The sequence below is a fragment of the Cetorhinus maximus genome, chromosome 2 (assembly GCF_964194155.1).
Source record: "Cetorhinus maximus chromosome 2, sCetMax3.hap1.1, whole genome shotgun sequence".
Taxonomy (NCBI): Eukaryota; Metazoa; Chordata; class Chondrichthyes; order Lamniformes; family Cetorhinidae; genus Cetorhinus; species Cetorhinus maximus.
The window spans coordinates 173747860-173767730 of record NC_135880.1 but is presented as its reverse complement, the minus strand read 5'-3'; positions in this window follow the sequence as shown (position 1 = coordinate 173767730).

Genomic DNA, 19871 nt, shown 5'->3' with positions numbered 1-19871 from the left:
GTGCATGCACGTGAGTGCGCGCAGGAAAAGCTCCCTGAGGAACGGAGCTACCTCAGGGAGATGAAGACTTAAAAAATTAAAAATGAAGAATTTTAAAATGTTACAAACCAGAGCCAGGGACATGTTATTAATGAAATGTTAACATTTTAATTAAATTTTTAATAACTGTTGGAAACCTCATCCCGCCCGTGGCTGAGGTTTCCGAAAAAAGCCAAAGGTCGCTTGGCCTTTTTGCCTGCCCGCCAACCGTAAGGTTGGATGGGCAGTGAAAAATTTAATTCAATTATTACCTTACCGGCCTTAATTGGCCTTTTAATTGTCAGCGGGTGTGCTGCCGACTCCATATCAGTCGGATATTTCACGCCGACTGAAATATCACGCAAGTGCGCAATGACATCGGGACACTTGCCCGGCGTCATTGAGCGTCATTTTACACTCTTTCGGATCGGGCATACACCCCCTTGACAAGCTAAAAATTCTGGCTATAGTTTCCAGAAGTTTCCCTACCACAGAAATCAAGCTTACCAGTCTGTACTTTCCCCTTTATCCTTGCACCCCTTTTTGAACAAGGGTGTAAACATTCACAATTCTCCAATCCTCTGGCAACACCCCCGTGTCTAAGGAAGACTGGAGGATTATCACTCATGACTCTGCAATTTCCACTCTCACTTACCTCAGTACCCTTGGATGCACCTAATCTGATCGTGTTACCTTATCTATTTTAAGTAAAGGTAGCCCTTCTAACACCCGCTCCTTCTCAATTGTAAATTCCTCGGAGTGTACCAGTTACCTCCTCACTCACCTCGGCCTGGGTAACACTTTCTTCCTTTATAAAGACTGATACAAAGTACTCGTTTAATCCCTCCGCTATTCCTCCTGTCTCTAAGTGCAAGTCCCCTTTATTAGCCCTAATTGGCCCTACTCTTTCATTTACCGCCATTTTATTATTTATATGCTTATAGAAGACCTTGGGATTCCCTTTTAAGTTAGCTGTGGACCAGACCGGGTAAGGGTGGAAGATTTCCTTCCCAAAAGGTCATCAGTGAACTAGATGGGCTTTTACAATGGTCGATGATGGTTGTCATGGTCACCACCCCTGAGACTAGCTTTAGGTTCTAGATTTATTAATTGAATTCAAATTACACCAACTGCCACGAACCTATGTCCCCAGGGCATTTAGCCTGGGTCTCTGCTTACTAGGCCGGTAATATTACCGCTACACTGCTGTCTCCCCAGTTGAATTGCATTATTGTGAAAATGGCCTAAAACAAATTCAGTCAAGGAAAGTAAGAGCTGAGTTTTTATTACGGGGATAAAAGACTAATCATTATGCTATGCTTTACGGTATCAAATGATTATTTTAACGAGAAACATCATAGTGGGCAGAATTTTACATTCGGCCTGCAGGGGTAGGCCCGACATGCCAGCATGTCAACTGACGGACGATGATGTCGGGCATGTGTCCTGATGTCACCGCGCACCATCGCGATATCTCAGAAGGCGGGCATGCTATGAATATGGAGGCGCGCCCGCCATTATTTAACAGGCCAGTTAAGGTCCTTGAGGAACTCATTGTCTTTGACTTTTCTCAACCCGTGCGATTTTCAGTGCGTCGCACAGGCACAACGGGCAGGCGGGTAGGCCACATTTTCAAAAACTTCATCCATGGGCGGGATAAGAGTGGCGAGTGGGCTCGCTAATGCGAGTTGTTTGTACTTTAGATTATAACTTACTGCTGCTTGCTTGTGTGAACAGGACAACTTCATTTTGCTTCAGAGCTGCTTTGACAGAAATAACAGGCTTCATTCAGTTCAGGACTCCAGAGGAGTCATAACACTTGGGGCCTTCCAGGTATCAGACAGTCTTCCCTTACTCTGGGAATAGGGATTGTGATCTTCGCTGGAGGCACCTCCTCAGAGGAGGAAGAGAGGGCCAGCAGTGTCCCTATTCTGCCTCCAGGGTAGCAACCTTTGGGAGGACAGGCACAGGCACAAGGGGTGCAGGGCCAACAGGAAGTTCAAGGCAGAAGGGGCCGCAGAAGACACCACTATCCTGCTGCCAGGGTTTACAGGCGGCGATGCAGCTACCTCAATATGTCTGAGGTGCAATGCCGAAGGAGGCTCCACCTCTCAAGTGAGACCGTGACCTCCATCTGTCAGATGATTGGCCCTGAGATCAGCTTCGACTGTATTGGTGGACATCCCATACCAGTGGCGCTGAAGAACACAGTGGCCCTCAACTTCTATGCCTCCAGCTCTTTCCAGGGGTCGGTGGGTGATCCTTGTGGAGTCTACCAATCAGCTGTCTACTGTTGTGTCAAGTTGGTGACAGATGCTCTGCAGGCGGGTATTGACTTTCATTCACTAGCACATGGACAAGGTCAGCCAGACAGAGTGAGCCAGAGGCTTCGTGGCGATTGCTGGGTTCCCCCACATTCAGGGTGCAATTGACTGCACACGTGTGGCCATCAAGGCGCCAGCGGGTCAGCCCGGTGCCTTCATCAACAGGAAGGGATTCTACTCCATGAACGTGCAGATAGTGTGTGACCACAGGATGCAGATTCTGCAAGTCTGTGCAAGGTACCCAGACAGCTCCCATAACGCTTACATCCTGAGACACCCAGAGGTGCCGAGGCTCTTCAGTGCTCCAGCCCGGCTGGATGGATGGCTGCTGAGCGACTAGGGCTATCCCCTCAAAAGATGACTCATGACGCCTCTCCACCATCCAATAACAGAGGCCGAGCAGCGGTAGAATAGGAGCCACATCTCCACAAAGGCAGTGGTAGAGAGAACCATAGGTCTTCTCAAGATGCGCTTCCGATGCCTGGACTGTTCAGGGGGCGCACTGCAATACCCCCCAGACTGTATGTCACTGATAGTGGTTGCAGGCTGCGCTCTCCACAATCTAGCGCTGGAAAGGGGGGACACAGCTGCTCTGGCAGCAGACGATGAGCCCAATAGTGAGTCTGAGGACGGGCACGATCAGGAGAACGCTGACCTGGGCAACCTCCAGGGAGGCAGCGACACCCGGGAGGCTTTGATCCAACACTCCTTCAGCTAGCCTACCAAAGATGAACCACCACCACATGCCAGGGCTGCAGGCTCCATACTCGATAGTTGACAGGAACATTTGCTTGGTGAACAACATGCACTATGTCCCATTTCAATAAAGCTTAACGACAAACTAGTCACTCATAACATCATGGATTACTGTTCACCTACAGAACTAATGAAGCACCCAGAGGCTTGTTGAACAACATTTAATGGTGTGGAGCCTGCCATACTTAGAAAAAATCAAATGTAAAGATGTTCTCCTTCACACCAACTTATAAAGAGCTTAAAAGTGGGGCAAAAAAAAATCACCCGTGATAAGTCTGTGTTGTGCCTAAGGTGCTTTAAGCTTTCGTTTGCAGATGCTACGTCTAAGTGCTCCCCCTCTCTGGCACTTGCATTTGAGGCAGCCTGCTCAACCTGCTGTCTTGTTGCCCTTGATGACCTTGGCGGGGGTCCTCTGGCCAGTGGAACCTGTGCTGGTCCTGCCTGGGTGGGAGCAGCCAGTGGCACGGCTGGCATTTCACCAGTCGCCGCAGCCTCATCAGATGCCACGATCATTGGCAGAGGAGCTGCTGTTGTCATCTGGAGCGCCCTGAGAGGAGCGCGCAGAAACGACAGGCAGCTCGTGCACCAACCTCAGGTCACTCTGGACCTTCCTGCTCACCATTGATGGACGGGCACCTAGCTGGGATACTGGGTGCCCAATCTATCTCCCACACTGGCACTGACCACCTGAGGTCAGTGCCGGTGTGAGGGCTTGCAGGTCCGAGCACAACCCCAGGAACCCCTGATTCAGCCCCTGGAGTAGCCTCTCCATGGGAATCGCCACTCTCTCCATGGAGGAGGCTGTGTGCTCGGCCATGAGGGTCATTGCATTGCTCATGCTCCGCAGGGACTCCTCCATCATGGAGACCATGGCACGCATACCCTCATGTACCTCCGCCAGATCCTCCCGCACACCCTGCTGGACTTCCAGCATCTGCTGCCTCAGGGACAACTCCAGAGGGACATCATCAGCCACCGACTGAGCATGTGCCTGGCCTCTGCAGTCCTCCAACTGCCAGCGCCATGGGCACTCTCTGTCTCTGCCTGCACCTCAAGTGAGTGTGAAGTACCCTTGCTGCTGTGCACCAAAATAATAGCCGCCAATCTAATGCCCACCGAGGTGCTGGTATCAGTGCTGGTGCCTGCTTGGCTGAGAGGGTGGTGTTTTTATATCCCCTTGGTCTTTTGGGATGAACAGCGGACCTTCCGGCTCTTGACCTCGAGGGTCTTTTGGTGAGCCTGAAAGGAAGAGCAAGTACACATGATTAATTGAAATCATTACACTGTTACTGTGCAAGCCTGGCACCCAGAACAGGATGCCCTCATCTTTCCATTAACAATGGGGATTCCATGTTGGAGGCTCAAATCAATATAGAAACTACAGTGGTATGGTTGCTATGACAGACATTCTGACCTCAGTGCATTGCACTCTTACCTCCCTGTGGGACCCCAACCACACTGCAGCCAGTTGACCTAGGCGCATGGTGCCTCTCCAGCTCCAGTGCCTCCTGCTAGTGTCAGGTCAAGATTAGAAGGTGGGCAGTCCTCCACCAGTCCGCTGTCTCCTCCTGAAAGGAGAGGGGAGCATTCATTAGTCCACCCTGTACCTGTATTGCCATTGCAGCCTGGCCAACCCCCCCTGAGGAAAACCTCGCAGGACTCAGCCGATTTGTGACCTGCGAGACACTCAGCACAAGCAGCCAGGGCTCATCCCCTTGCCCAGATGCTGCCTCATTGACATTTGCCACTCACACTGTAAGACCCCTGAGGTCCAAGGTGGGGTGGGGTGGGGGGCACACTCCTAACTGCTGTGCTAAGTGACCCAATCCAACATGGTTCTCACCCCTCCCAATCGCAAGAGAGCATTAAAGCGCTTGTGGCACTGCGCCCATGTACGCCTCACCTCATCATGGGAGCTGACCCTGGATGCCACCTCCTCCCAGGCATGGTTGGTGAGGTGGGGTGGGGGAGGGGCTTCCACCTCCCGTCCCTTGGAACAAGGATATCCCGGCGTGCTGCCACCTCCTCCAGGAGGGCAGCGAGACACTCTTCGGAAAACCTCTGGGCCGACTGGCCCCACCGACCTGCCCTCCCGCCTGCCCTGTTCTGCAACGACGGTGCTGCAAAGTCAATGGCAGCCATCGCATGGCTGCCTGCGCCGTTTTTGAATAGGCCGCCGGGTCGCCATTGGACCCGGCAGACATTGAGCTCCCGCCCTTGCCTCTGCCTGCCCCTTCACGTTGATCCCGGAGACACACATTACGCTGGGCGGGCCTTCATTGGCCTGCCTGCGTAAAATGGCGATGCGCACCCAACCGCGGGTGGCAGTCAGATTCCCGGCCATCCACGCCCGCTCCCACTGAGCCCGCCCAACGCGGGAAAAACTCTGCCCCGTGTTAAAAATAAACCTGTTGGACTGGTATAGTTACAGGGCGCTTCACCATGGCATAGATAATGCCTTTGGTTTGGGGAACAGGTTTTATGGTTTTGACCATTGTTTCTAATACAGCGGAGATGATAAATTATTATGAATGTGCTAGCAGAGGCTTTCGTTAATCACCAGAACCAGTAGCTGGAAAAGATAGTCTTAATCCTATGTATCCAAAGTTAACCTTTGTTTTAAAGATGATTTTACTGACAAAATTTCATTAAAAGAAATCCATTTATCACAAGATCCATTATAAAAATCACAAAGACTAAATGCTATCATTCAGCTTAAATGTAAATTCCTTATTGCATTTTATTCAAAGTGGAAATGTGCTATTTTTCCATTAGATTTATACAGGTTATCATTTTTCCATTTTCCTTTCGAAAATGTTTATACATAATTCATGCAAATTGACACAAAAATACCTGAACGTACATACACTGGAGAAATGAAAGAATATATTTTTTAAATTTGAAAATTCAGTTAGCTCTTTTAATTTTCTTTTCCTCTATCAGAGCATTAATCCAATACATGAATCTTATTTATTACACATGCAAATTAAGCACCCCACCAGAGACACTTGGCCATTTGTCATGAATTTGGTTTAAAAAAACTGAATTTTTGACTTGAGGCTCCTAACAGCTTTTCTTTTAGGCATTTTAAACAAAAAATAAGGCTCTTCAGATAAAAGAGATTGTCAACCCCTGGCCTACATACTCGGGTTTTAAATGAGGTTGGCGAAGAGGCAGTGGATGCATTGATTTATATCTTCTGGAATTCCCCAAATTCTGGAAGGTAGCAAATGTTATCTTGCTGTTTAAGAAAGGAGGGAGAGAGAGAACCATGGAACTAAAGGTTAGCTGGCCTGACATCAGTCGTAGAGAAAATATTAGAAACTAATGTTAAGCATGTGATAACAGGGACATTTTGCCAAATCACATTGTGATTTTCTGAGTGAACATGGTTTCATGAAAGGGAAATCATGTTTGACAAATCTAACAGAGATTTTTGAGGGCGTAACTGGCAGGGTGGATATGGGGGATGCGATGGATCTGGTTTATTTGGATTTTCAAAGGCCATTTGATAAGGTGCCCCACAAGAGATTGTTCCACAAGATTAGGGCTCATTGGATAGAGGGTAAGATGTTAACAATGGGGCAGAATTTTGCTCTTGTCAGGTGGGCGCGATGGTATAGAGAATTCTAACTATTCACAACCTCCGAGTGTAGATGTTGCTTCTCATTTCATGACCAACGCCTTATTCTGAGGCAGCGATCCTGGGTTCTAGACTCCCCAGCCAAGGGGAACCAGCCCCTCAGCATTTACCCTGTTAAGTCACTAAGAATTTTATATGTTTCAGTGAGATCACCTCTCAATTCTTCTAATCTCCAGGGGATATGAGCCTATTCTGCTCAATCTTTGCTCGTGAGATAGCCCTTTAATTCCAATAATCAATCTAGTGAACCTTTGTTGCACTCCTTCCAAGGCAAATACAGCCTTCCTTTGGTACGGAGACAAAACCTGTGCACAATATTCCAACTCCAGGTGTGATCTGGAGTTGGAGTATTGTGCACAAGATTTCCTTACATAACTCAACTTCCTTGCAATAAAAGTTGACAGATCATTTGCTTTCCTAATTGCTTGCTGCACCTATATGTTACCTTTCTGTGATTCATGTACAAGGACACCAAAATCATTGTGAATATTGAAAAGCAGGTTACTGCTGATGCTGGAAATCTGATACAAAAACAGAAAATGCTGGAAATACTCAGCAGGACAGGCAGCATCCGTGGAGAGAGACACAGAGTTAACGTTTCAGGTCATTTGAGCAAAGTATCAGTGTGCTGAAACCCCAGCCAAGACTTTGAGGATGGAAAGGAAAGAATACACAAACTATTCCTGTTAAATAGGAGAAAAGTACGTTTACACACTTTCTAGAGACTTTCAGGCTTCCTCACTGACAGTTATTACCTAGTTAGTAAGTGAAGCACAGCAAAAGGGACTTGTGTTTTAAGGTCATCACTGTATAATGAAGATACGGTGGCCCTGGGCACATATTTCCATTGTGCAGAACGAGGTAAACCCATTCAAGGTCAACTGGTTTCACTGCAAAAGCACTGCTGGAAGTGAAGCTCCTGAATGGGTAACAGAGCATGGGATGTTCACCAGAGATAGTGATATATTTGAAATTGTGACATTAAATCAATGCAGGAGCACACTGCGCTGTTCAGAGCTGGCATTTGAGTGCTTCCGCTGATGCTCACTCTCAATGTGAAAGCTCAGAAATGGCTTAAGGGAGAAGAAAACATTTAGCCCCCTTTAAAGAGGAGTATCATTATGACAAAGTTTCCTACGAGACATTGTTCAATGTTAGCAAGCCTATGAGGATGCAATGGGACATTTTATGTCGTCGCTTAAGCCGTTTGCTTTCCTGAAGGTGCTGACCCGTATGATGGCAATGATGGTAGTCGATTGTCATGCTCGAGTCACCTTTCTTCATGTGCCTGCATAAATAATGAGTGACCAACGGAATATTGACCAGGCTGGGGGTGTTGTATATTTTAGGCAGGGCCTGACGCCTATGCAATGTAACCTCCAGGTGGCGCACTGCTCGCACATGTGCAAATGCTGCGTGTTCGAGTGAAAGGTCACTGCCAGCAACAGTTCAGACAATTGCCTGTAAGAAAGATGGTGCTGCTCAATTGTTCACAGTGAAGAAACACAAATAACACAGTGTTAACACAAGATCATATAACCTTGTGACTCAGGCAACAAACTGTGGCATGGCAAACGCCCTAGTCATTTATCAGGGTTAATTAGATTTTGTTTATTTGTTAGAAATGGAACAAAATACAAAGTTGAGTGAGAAATATATGCAAAAAACAGCAAGAAAATACAGTTTTACTAAAGAGCCCTGCAATGAGGTGTCAACCTAGTGAAGTTACAACACAGAACTTTGACAGTGAAATTAGAACAGCCTTTATTCCAACAGTAGACTCGAGCATAGCAAGGACGTGACTTTCTTCAAAGCATCAGGCAAAACATCCCCGACCATCGGTTCCCCCTCCTGAGTTTCCAATGTTGTGTTTTGAGCTAAAGACATTTTGTATTAAAGAAGCAATATTCTAAAATGATGGCCCAGGTTTTCAAATATTCTGAGAAGTGAAAAACTGAAGGAAATCTTGAGAAACCTTTACACATCCATGAGGAGCATTTTCTTTTCCTGTTGATGGGAGGTGGGCATCGCTGGCTAGGCCAGCATTTATTACCCATCTCTAATTAAGAGTCAACCACATTGCTGTGGGTCTGGAGTCACATGTAGGCTGGACCAGGGAAGGACAGCAGATTTCCTTCCCTAAAGGACATTAGTGAACCAGATGGGTTTTTGTTACGATGGTTTCATGGTCATCGTCAAACTTTTAATTCCTGATTTTTATTGAATCCAAATTTCACCATTTGTGTGTGGCGGGATTCAAACCTGGGTCCCCAGAGCATTACCCTGAGTCTCTGGAATACTAGTCCAGTGACAATGCCACCACCTCCCCCAATGTTTACATGTGAGAATGCCTGAGACAGCAGATGGCATGCTCAAATCTTTGAAGTAGGGCCTTGAACCCACAGTTTTATAACTTAAGAGACTAGAGTGCTACCACTGAGCCACAGCTGATGCTATGGACAAGCAAGATATATAAAAATGTGCTTAGTGTGCAAAAGACTCTTTTTTTGCACTTGAGAGGATGATACACAATGAAGTATGTGAACATATCTCCCATTCATATAAATTTTAAAATTCAGAGTTAGCTCCATTACAGAGATTGGCTCCATTTTTTATACTTATCCTGGCGTAACTATGACAATACCTTCAGTCAAGAACTAGCTCTGGGGCCAGACTTTATTTAGTCCATAACTCCCAAAAAGAATGTAAACAGGGCTATGTGAACTGGATTGTTTGTGATACATAGGAAATAGAAAATGCGAGACAAAAAAAAATGCTCCATCTCATTTGCCTTCTCTCATGCTGGTGGTCAGACAAAGTGATAATGGAGTTGTTGAGACATGGTGGAGAGGTGGAGACTGGTGGAGACCCTTGGGAACTGTAATGTCCAATTGTTCTGTATTTGATTATGTGTGTCTGCTGACTGATTTATGCTCACGTTGAGTAAAACCTAGAAGCTGGTGTGTCATCTCTGCATAGATCCGGGATATAAAATGTACAGTAGGAACCATAGATCCAAAGTCACCTGTTTCCCCAAGCGTGCTACACTTACTCCATTTCTCAAATTACTCATAAACTGGGAAGGGTATTCAACTCCAGAAAAGAGCATGGTTAGGTCCAGTAGGGGGTTTAAAGTGTTAAACATCTGGATCCCCAACCCGCCTGTTTCTGATTTTAGGGGCGGGCAAACGACCCTCTCCCAGGAGGTCAAAGACTGTTGGATTCAGGAGGTAAGCACTTCTCCACTCAATTGCTGAACTCTGCGTACCTGCCTGGCCAACTCTTTGTAATCAGACACCGCCACTCCTGACCCTTCTGATTTCTCCCCAACATCCCCAGCTGAGGCCTCCAAATTCCCACTTTGGCCTTTGCTCCCTCCCTAGCCTCTGACCCCTTCCTTGAGGTCTCTGATATCCCCCCAAGGCCTCTAACATCCACCAACAAGGCTTCCAATTATCCTCCAGGCCTCTGCACCCCTTCCTTCCCCATTATGCGGGCCTTCGATCCTTCAGGCCTTGGGGTCTCTGACCTCCTCCAGCTGCAATTGCCCCAACCCCCTCCCACCTTACCCCACCACCAGCCGGCACAGACCTACCTCTTCCTGCGGTCTCCTTCGACTGTGCCACAGCATGCAGAGGAACCCAGACTTCTGGGCTTCCTGCCCTCTACTGGTACCCCCTTCCCAACAACCAGTGGGTCAAGCAATTTAGAATTCCCCCCAACTTTATCCCAAAATATTTTTTTCTGAAAAAAGTCTATCAAATTTGCATTGGCGTAAATAAATTCTAGTTGCTTCAACCATTTTCTGAGGGACAGTATTCCATTGATGGATTACTCATTCACTAAATTTTGTTTCTACATAATAGTTTTGTTGATTAACCCCTTTCAAACACAGGCTGGGTCCTCGAGAGTTCTACGGAGCAACACAATTGGATCTCAATAATGCAAAAAACATCTAATTACATCCAGTTACAGCCTGCTGGCCTGATATTGCTGTGAGCCTTCTGATTGGGCCTCCCTCTTCCCTGGTCTACTTGCCGCCCCTCATTGGACAGGACTCCCGGAGGTGGCTTCTTAATTGGCTGCTTCCGAGAAGGTTACGATCAACATCCCACCACAGCAAATTCTGGAATTGTGGCTGACATCAGGAAGGCGATCCAACTGGGAAAATCCACCCATTAACTCTGTTTCTCTCCCTGCAGATGCTGCCTGACCTGCTGGGTATGTCCAGCATTTTCTGTTTCTATTTTTGACTTTGAAGCATTTGTAGTATTTATCTCTGGTACTTAAGTACTTTACTAATCTGGGGATTTATGATTCTGTCATACTACCCAGCCTCTCTGGCCCAGAAAAGGAACAATTAGTAGTGCACCATTCAAAGAGCAATTTTTAAAAAGTCTACAATTGCCATTTTTTCTTATTTTTATTTTCTGTCCCTTTGTTCTCTCTCAATTCAATTTTTCTTTCACTCTTTTTATTTCTCTTTCTATATCATATTTGACATTAAATCACCCTTTTCTCTCCTCTGTCATTCCTTGGCTTTATCTGTATTCTTAAGTCTCATTGGTTAAAGAGGTACTTGTTGGGGTCCTATCATTGACTGAGGTCCCAGATGCCCTTGCTGTGCCTTTGGCAGCTCTGACTTCCGGTAACATATGGTGTAAAATGTTGCAAGTTGAAGGGTGAGGGAAGCAGAGTTAATGTTTCAGCTCAGTGGCCTTTCATTAGGACTGAAAGAAGTTAGAGATTTAACAGTTTTTAAAGAAGTGCTGAGGTAAGGAAAAAAATAGGTGGGAGTGGGATAGACAAGGGGGACAAAAAGAAAGACATATGATAAGGTGAAAGGCAGGAGAGATTCAATGTCGAAAGGGATGATGGTGCAAGGCAAAAGGGGATGGGTAAAGAAACCAAAATTGCGTCTAGATGGGATGTTATCGGCAGCAGCAGAGCCTTTGCCAGCGCCTGCTGTCCGAGAAAATAGGAGCTGTGGTTATGGTCTGATGTTGTTGAAGTCAGTGTTGAGCCTGAAAGTGTCTAGTTGAAAGATGAGACAGTTTCTCAAATGTGTGTTGAGCTTCATTGGAACAGTGAGGGGGACTGAGGTCAGAGTGGGAGTTGGACAGAGAATTATAATATTGGAAGCTCGGGGTTACACTTGCAGACTGAGTGGAGGTGTTCAGAAAAGTGATCACCTGATCCCCAATGTAGAGAAGACTGCATTGTGATCGGGAAATACATTATACTCAACCAATTATTGCTGAGCTTGATCCCAGCATGGCATGTATACCATTGAGAAATTTTCCCTTAAAATAGCTGTTCCATTTTTATTCAATTATATCTCTCACTCCATCTGAACCTGGAAGACGAAAGAGTTTCATTGTGCAGGAACGTGACAAGAAAATAACTTTATATCAGCCCAGAGCATGTTCATAAATAAACAGTCTTTTGGTGTGAAGAACGTACTGTCTAGTAAGGATCATAATTACCTAGTATACAGATTACTGACTTTAACCAGAACTCAGAATCAAAAGGGACATGCTTAGGGCAGCTTGCTGTAATATTTCAATCAATCAACAGCACAAGATTCATTTCCTCAAGGTGATACACTCCCAGGAGGTCTCGGTTTTTGGGATCCATTTTCAAGGGAGGTCGTTAGTCTATTTTTGGCCTTGACATTGCTATTAAGTTACTTTGCCTCAAAGGACTCAAACTTCTGGGCTCATCATTCATTGCAACCATTCGTCAGTGAGCTCTCTAGCTCATGCCCCTTATTATGTAATCCTCAATGTCACTAGTTTTAAAGCTGTGCCACCGCAGCTGAAGCATACAAGCTCACGGTGCAGAACTGGTTTCCAGATGTTGTATCCAGATGCTACAAATCCAGACATTTACGCACGTGGCACTCTTTCTCCTGACTGGCTCAAATGTTATATTTTATCAAGTAACCATTGTGTAAACCTGAAAATGTGCAACGTATGGATCAAACCCCTGTGCCAGGATATTACGGCCCCGCTGCAGCCTCTCTTCCCCCCCCACCCCCCCACCACTGGCAGATGTGGCGAGCCATTTAAATCTCCATTCAGTTCGGCGGGAGTGTAACATCCCACTGGGCAAGAGGGCCCATAAAATGCTGGCCCTGGAATGTCAATGCATAAACCTGCAATGAAATACTACAAAAATCATATACAAGAAGTGCCAAGTTTAAGCATTGATTGCTCAGCAGTGCTTACCAACAACAGGAAGAGCTGAACCAGTAAAATCACTTGCAATATGCTTCTGAAAAGCTTTTCATTCACTATTTTGATCTCGCTGCTAAATGAAATGCATTTGAGAGGAAATAAGGTTTGTACATGCCACAAAACCATCAACTGGCAAGAAAAAGATCACATCTACCTACACAATCATATTTTCTCTGTTTGAAATGCCTCTAACAATGATTGCCATTGATGGCTGGAGCCTACAGGTTTGGAAAAGCCAAACTACATTCCAATTGTTCCCCTCAAATCAGAAGCAGCAGTTTTGACATGTTGCAAGCTATCTCACCATACTCCAGCCATGTATAGAATTTAGAATAATTGTTAAAGGGAAGTCCATGCAAGTTTGACTTTCAAATTTACGAATGTGCAATCAGGTTCACAAAAAAATGGTATGTTCGAAGTAAACAAATCGCAACAGCAGAGAACTGAAATTTTAAAAATCTCAAAGCAAGAGTTCGACCACTGACACAGATCACTCAAATGAAACGGTGCAGATTAACCTTTAGAAATGCTGAAAAGTTTTTGAAATGTGCATGTTTGATAACTACCAACAATGGAGCCTTGAGCACCAGCAAGTTTTTGGACCTATCGATAGTAACTGAGAAGTTTCAAGCTAGTGAGTTCTCCCAGCATGAACCAGGGACATTTATAATTAGCAGCTCTGGGGTTTATTTCTAAAGGGATAGAATTGAAGTGCAGACAAGTTATGTTAAACTTGTATAGAACCTTGGTTAGACCATCCTGTGACTGTTGTGCATGGTTGTGGTCTCCATTATATATAAAAAAAAGATACAGAGGTGCTGAATAAGGTGCAAAAACAAAATTCACAAGGACGATACCAGAACTCAGAACCAATCCCTTCAGGAAAGGCTGAACATGCTGGGGCTCTTTTCCCTAGAAAAAAGAAAGCTGAAGGTTGACCTAATAGAGGTCTTTAAAGTTATTGAAGAGTTAGATGTAAGAATTGTTTCCACTTGTTGGGGAGACCAGAACTAGGGGGCCATCAATATAGCGTAGTCACTAAATCCAACAGGGAATCCAGGAGAAGCTTCTTTACTCAAAGGGCGATGAGGATGTGAAATGTTATAACATAAGGAAGCATTGAGCCAAGTGGCACAGTTGCTTTGAAAGGGAAGCTAGAGAAGAACATGAGGGGAAAAAGGAATAGAAGGATACGCTGACAGGGTTAGATGAAGGGAGGTGGGAAAAGGCTCAGGTGACACATAAAACAAGCATAGGCCAGCTGGGCTTACCAGCCTGTGGCTGTGCTACAGGATTTACTTAACCCTATATCACAAGCCTAACCATTCCGGGAGCGTGCCACAACTTGCTGTTTGTAACCACAGCGCCCAGTAACAGACATGACTGAAATAAAGGGGTTTATTTTCAAAACAGTGGAATAAACCAGAATTTATCTCATTTTAAATAAGATATCAAATGAAAGACACGGCATGAATGTTCAACATTTTCTGAGATAATTTTTCCTAAAAACTATTCTGCAGGTTACAAAAGGCAGAATGACTGTTCCCAGCAAAGCGCTGCTGCAAGTGGATTGGTAGAGACACGTCATGGATATATTGCCTGTAGTGCTGACCTCACTAAATGTTGCAGGTCAGGTCGTTAAAAATTTGAACGCATTCCTGGTATTTTAACCCAGGGAGGGGATGCACTGATGGCAGGGTGGGGACGGGATGTACAGGGAAACAGAGGCTTTTAACATTCATGCTTAAAGAGGACAGCACTGAAGAGCCATAAATTTGTAAAATGGTGCTGGGAATTTCCTCAGGTCTGTTCCCCTCTCAGAATGGAAACCCGGTTTACGTGCCTGTGCAGAGTTTCTGAATAAATGGAATTGTCAGTCAAAAACCTTTCTCAGATAGGCCTAATCCTGGGTCTAAAGCCAAGGCCTCAATTTAGAGTAGTCGGCTGGAGATTTGGCTCCTTACCTGAGCTCTGCTGTTCCAAATGTGTGTCCATCATGCATTTTTAGATTGGATTGATGACACACGTATCTGTTCTTTCGCCTTGACTTCATGTTACCATTGTGACCATGGCAGCTTTTAATGCCACCATTATAACCATAAACTAGTCAGTCTCCATCTGCCATCTTGGTTTTTCTGCCACACCCTATGAACCACCCCCCTCCACCCCTCCGCCCCCCCCCCTGCCCTTGGCTTTCCCTTGGCGGTGCCAGACGCAGGGAGACTTTCAGCACCGCCAAATCCTATGTTTTAACCTCAGCGCTGCAAAACCACAGGGTACCCTCTCCAGTTCTGCCAATGCCAGTAGCTGCCCCACTAATGCTTCCAAACCCAAGGTTTCCTCCTATAAGTACTCCTCTGGACCAGGACCCCTCTGCTGCTGCCAAATAGCAGCAACTACCTCCCCTCCCACATTGGTAGCAAACCATGACCCTGCTCTAAAATACCATCATTTGATAGGAAAATGTCTACCACACTTTGTGGCTATGAAACAGAGGGTATCCACTGACTCACCATGGGCAATGTCATGGAAGATCTTTATGTCATCGATAATTATGTTTACCTCAGGACTGTTCAGAGTCAACAAGCAGCCATTTTGTGAAGTCTGTTGTGACATAAATTAAACTGAATGAAGAGGATCCGGGCATGAAGATAATAGTTTCATTTGAAGATATGAAATTAATTTTTGGAATCCTTTTAGAGTTGGGGCCTCACCCATCATAAATTTCATATGCTCTCACCTGGGGCTTATTGGTGATGATAAAATGTATTTGATATGCCCAAATACTGTAACAAAAATTAGTTGAAGACTTTCTTGCTTTTCTTTCCAGTTAAGACTGAGGCTGAGATCTTCTGGCCCTGCCTGTGGCGGGAATCGTCGTGGGCGGGATGGAAAATTTGATGGAGCAACCATTGGCCTTTGAGCAGGGATTTCCAGTTCTGTGGCGGGTGGGCCTGTAAGAATCCGACCTGAATTTATACTCTTTCTTGCACCCAGCAGACAATTAAGCAGGTGACATTAATTTACTCAGTGGTGAATTAACTTTGCACATGTTACTACCGAACAGGCAAATTCTGTTATTTTCAGGAATAGCCATCTTCACAGGATATAAAAATAGAAGACAGGAGAAAAATAAAAATGAAGACTTGCATTTATATAGCATCTTTCACAACCTCGGGATGATCCTGAGTCAATGAAGTAACTCTGAAGTGTAGTCACTGGTGTAATGTAGGAAATACAACATCCAATTTGCACACAGCAAGCTCCCACAAACAGCAGTGTCCTAAGGACCAGTTAATCTTTCTTTTTAATGATGTTGATTGAAGAATAAATATCAGCCTGGAATCTGGTGAAAATTTCCCTGCTGTTCTTTGAATTAGTGCCATGGGATCTTTTACATCCACCTGGTGAGGAGGAAAGCCCTTTGTTTAATGTCTCATCCAAGAGACAGCACCTCCAATCTTGCAACACTACATTAAAGTGTCAGCCTAGATTTTAGTGCTTAAACCTCGGAAGTGGCTTTTGAACCCACAACCTTCTGACTTACAGATGAAAGTGCTACCAACTGCGCCACAGCTGATGGGAGACCTGACATGCTTATTAATTGATGTGAAAACATTACAGAAACTGCTTGCAACATGTCTTCATTTCTGATTAACATAATGTTTCAAGAGACAGTTGTAACGCTAGGCTAAAGTTTAGGGTCATTTTATTCATGAATAAATTTGCTTTAGATAAAAGGTTGACAAGGGATAAAAATAGTTGTCTTGTCTAAATAGTCATGTAAAAATACATTTGTGAAATTGGTTTTTGTTTTACACTAGTTATGTTTCAGTGGTGGTTAAATGTTTAAATGTTTGGCTGTTTGGTTAGTGGGATCTCACTGTAGAAAAAAACTCAGCGAAGTGAACTAGAAATAACAGGCAGTGGAATCATATAGGCCAGGATTTTCCAGTCATTGGACAGTCTCAGTGGGAGTGGGCAGTGGCGCGGCCGATTAAGGCCTGCCCTACGTGGATCGCAAGTGGTAGCACTGAGTGCTACCTGTGCGGGCAGAGGGAGGAGGGAGAGTTGGGTCCAGCGCGCAGTTTGCGCATGCGCGTGAAAGAGCACTTCAACCTCTTGAGATTGAAGCGATTTTTAAAAAATAACTAAAGACAATAAAAATTTAATGAAACATGTCCCCTCGTGTGACTGTGTCACATGAGATGGGACGAGTTTTTACTGTCAAAAGAAAGTTTTTATTTAATTAGTATTAGCTTTAGGAAACCTCATCTCACATGTGGATGAGATTTCTTGAAAAATGTGAAGGCCGCTTGGCCTTTTCGCCTGCCCGCTAACCATAAGATTGGACAGGCAGCATAAAATTCAACTCAATCACCTTGTTAATGGCCTTAACAGGCCTTTCAATTATCAGCGGGCATGCAGCCGACTCCAGCGCCCGCCTGCTGAATGAAATATAGTGCGAGATTGCGATGATGTCGGGACACACGCCTGACATCATCTCGTGTCATTTTACGTTCCGGCGTGTCGAGCGCGTGCCCGCACACCAAATGTAAACTTCTGCCCACAATGCCTGAGATCACCTGGCCTGACTGTCTGCTCCTCTTCCCCGGCTGTGTTCACGGTCGTGAGGCCCTGGAGAGGGAGCACGCGGTGTCCACCAATACAGTGGAGGCCCTTCCGTGACGGGTGGGCACCCCAGGAGCTGGGGTGCATCATCACCCCCGAAAGTGACATTTTGTTTTAATTAGTTAAGCTCCCTTTCACGTTTTTGTTTTAGTTACAGTGCCCCACTAGGGGCTGTCACCCCGCTCTCATTTATTGATTTTTTGTTTTGCTAAAAAGAGTATAATGTCTGAGAGATTGAGAATCACGACTGACATGATTCCACTGCAAATCCAACCGCTTATATCAGCAAAAAGTTTAAAGCTTAAACAATCCAAGTAATTTAGAAAACATTCAATTACTCCCTAGCTAGTCAGTCCATGTTGACTGCAGGCCAATTAGATCTGATCTGACTAAGACTGATCTGCTTCCAATGGGACTTCTCAATTGTCTTCCAACAGAGAGCGCTGGTGAGAAGTGACTGAAGCATTCTGGGAGAAGTCACCGCAGACACCGCGATTCAGGAGGGAATTGATTAGGACCCACTGTGAAAGAACAGAATAGCCCTAAACATTACATTGCTGTAGTGTTTCCATCCCTCCCTCCTCCTCAAACCTAAAAAAAAAGAGAGAGAGGAAGAGGCAGTGCCTTCAGAAGTGCACCAGACCTGCGAGAAACACTCTTCTGAAAGTGGATTTTAAAGAAAAAGCTGCTGATTGGCGAGTAAATCCTGGGAGCAGACTCGGAGGGAGGAGCACTGGAGCGGTGAGTATAAATCTAGCTTATCTCGGGGATTCGCGGCTTTGTCTCCGGGGAGCAGACTCGGAGGGAGGAGCACCGGAGCGGTGACCTCGGGGCACAGAGTTACTGAAGCCAAAACTGAAAAAGTGACATCACAGGAAAGCTGTGACCTGATTGGTTGGTAGGAAATCTGCACCAATTTGAAAAAAAATACTGCAAATCTAAATCGAGATGGCTGGGCAGGTGATGTGCTATATTTGTATGATATGGGAGCTGGCAGATCCCATTGCAAGCTGCAGTGACCACATCTGCAGCAAGTGTTGGTTGCTGGAGGAAATCCGGCTCAGAATTGATGAGCTGGTGTCCAAACTCCGGACGCTGCGGAACATCCAGGAGGGGGAGAGTTACCTGGATGCTTTGTTTCATGAAGTGGTCACACCCGGTAGATTAAGTACCTCAAGTTCGGTCAGTGATCAGGGTCAGCAGGGTGTGACTGCAAGTGAGGCAGGTAGAGTGATCCTGTGTTCAGGAACAGAGGAGCCTCAGCTCTTGACATTGTCCAACAGGTACGAGGTACTTGCTCCCTGTGTGGGTGAGGAACAGGGCTGTAGGGAGGATGAGCCAGCTGACCACGGCACCGTGGCACAGGAGGCCATTCAAGAGGGGGAGCAAAAAGATAGGTAGTTGTAGGGGATTCTATAATTAGGGGAATTGATAACAACCTTTGTAAGCAGGATCGAGAGTCCCGCATGGTATGTTACCTGCTTGGTGCCAGGGTGAGTGACCGGCTTGAAAGGATATTGGAGATGGAGGGGGAGGATCCAGTTGTTGTGGTCCTCGTCGGGACAAATAACATAGGTAAGACTAGAAAAGAGGACCTGTTTGGGGATTATCAGGAACTTGGAACTAAATTAAAGAACAGTCCTCAAGGGTTATAATCTCCGGATTACTACCCAAGCCACGTGCAAATTGGCGTAGGGACGCGAGAATAAGGGAAGTAAACACGTGGCTAAAGGAGTGGTGCGGGAAAGAGGGGTTCCATTTCGTGGGGCACTGGCATCAGTATTGGAATAGGAGGGTTCTGTACCGTTGGGACGGTCTCCACCTGAACCGATCTGGGACCAATGTTCTAGCGTAAATGGTAAATAGGGTGGTCAATAGGACTTTAAACTAGAAAGTGGGGGGGAAGGGAAGGGTAAAACTCCAAGAAGTATGGCTAATGGGAAACAAAGCAGCAGGTTAGCATGTGGGGGGGTGGATTCAACTTCATGGAAAATTATGAAAAAACTGAAAAGAGAGATCCCAGGCGAGGCTATTAAAGTCTCCAGAATACAAAATAGGACAGAGTGTATGGAAAGGGCTAGGAATCTAACTTCAAGCACATCAGATAAAGGGACGACAATGAGAAAGGGGATGGGAAATACAGGACTGAAGGTGTTGTATCTGAATGCACGCAGTATACGAAATAAGGTAAATGAGCTTGTGATGCAGATTTAAATTGGCAGGTATGATGTGGTGGGCATCACAGAGACATGGCTGCAA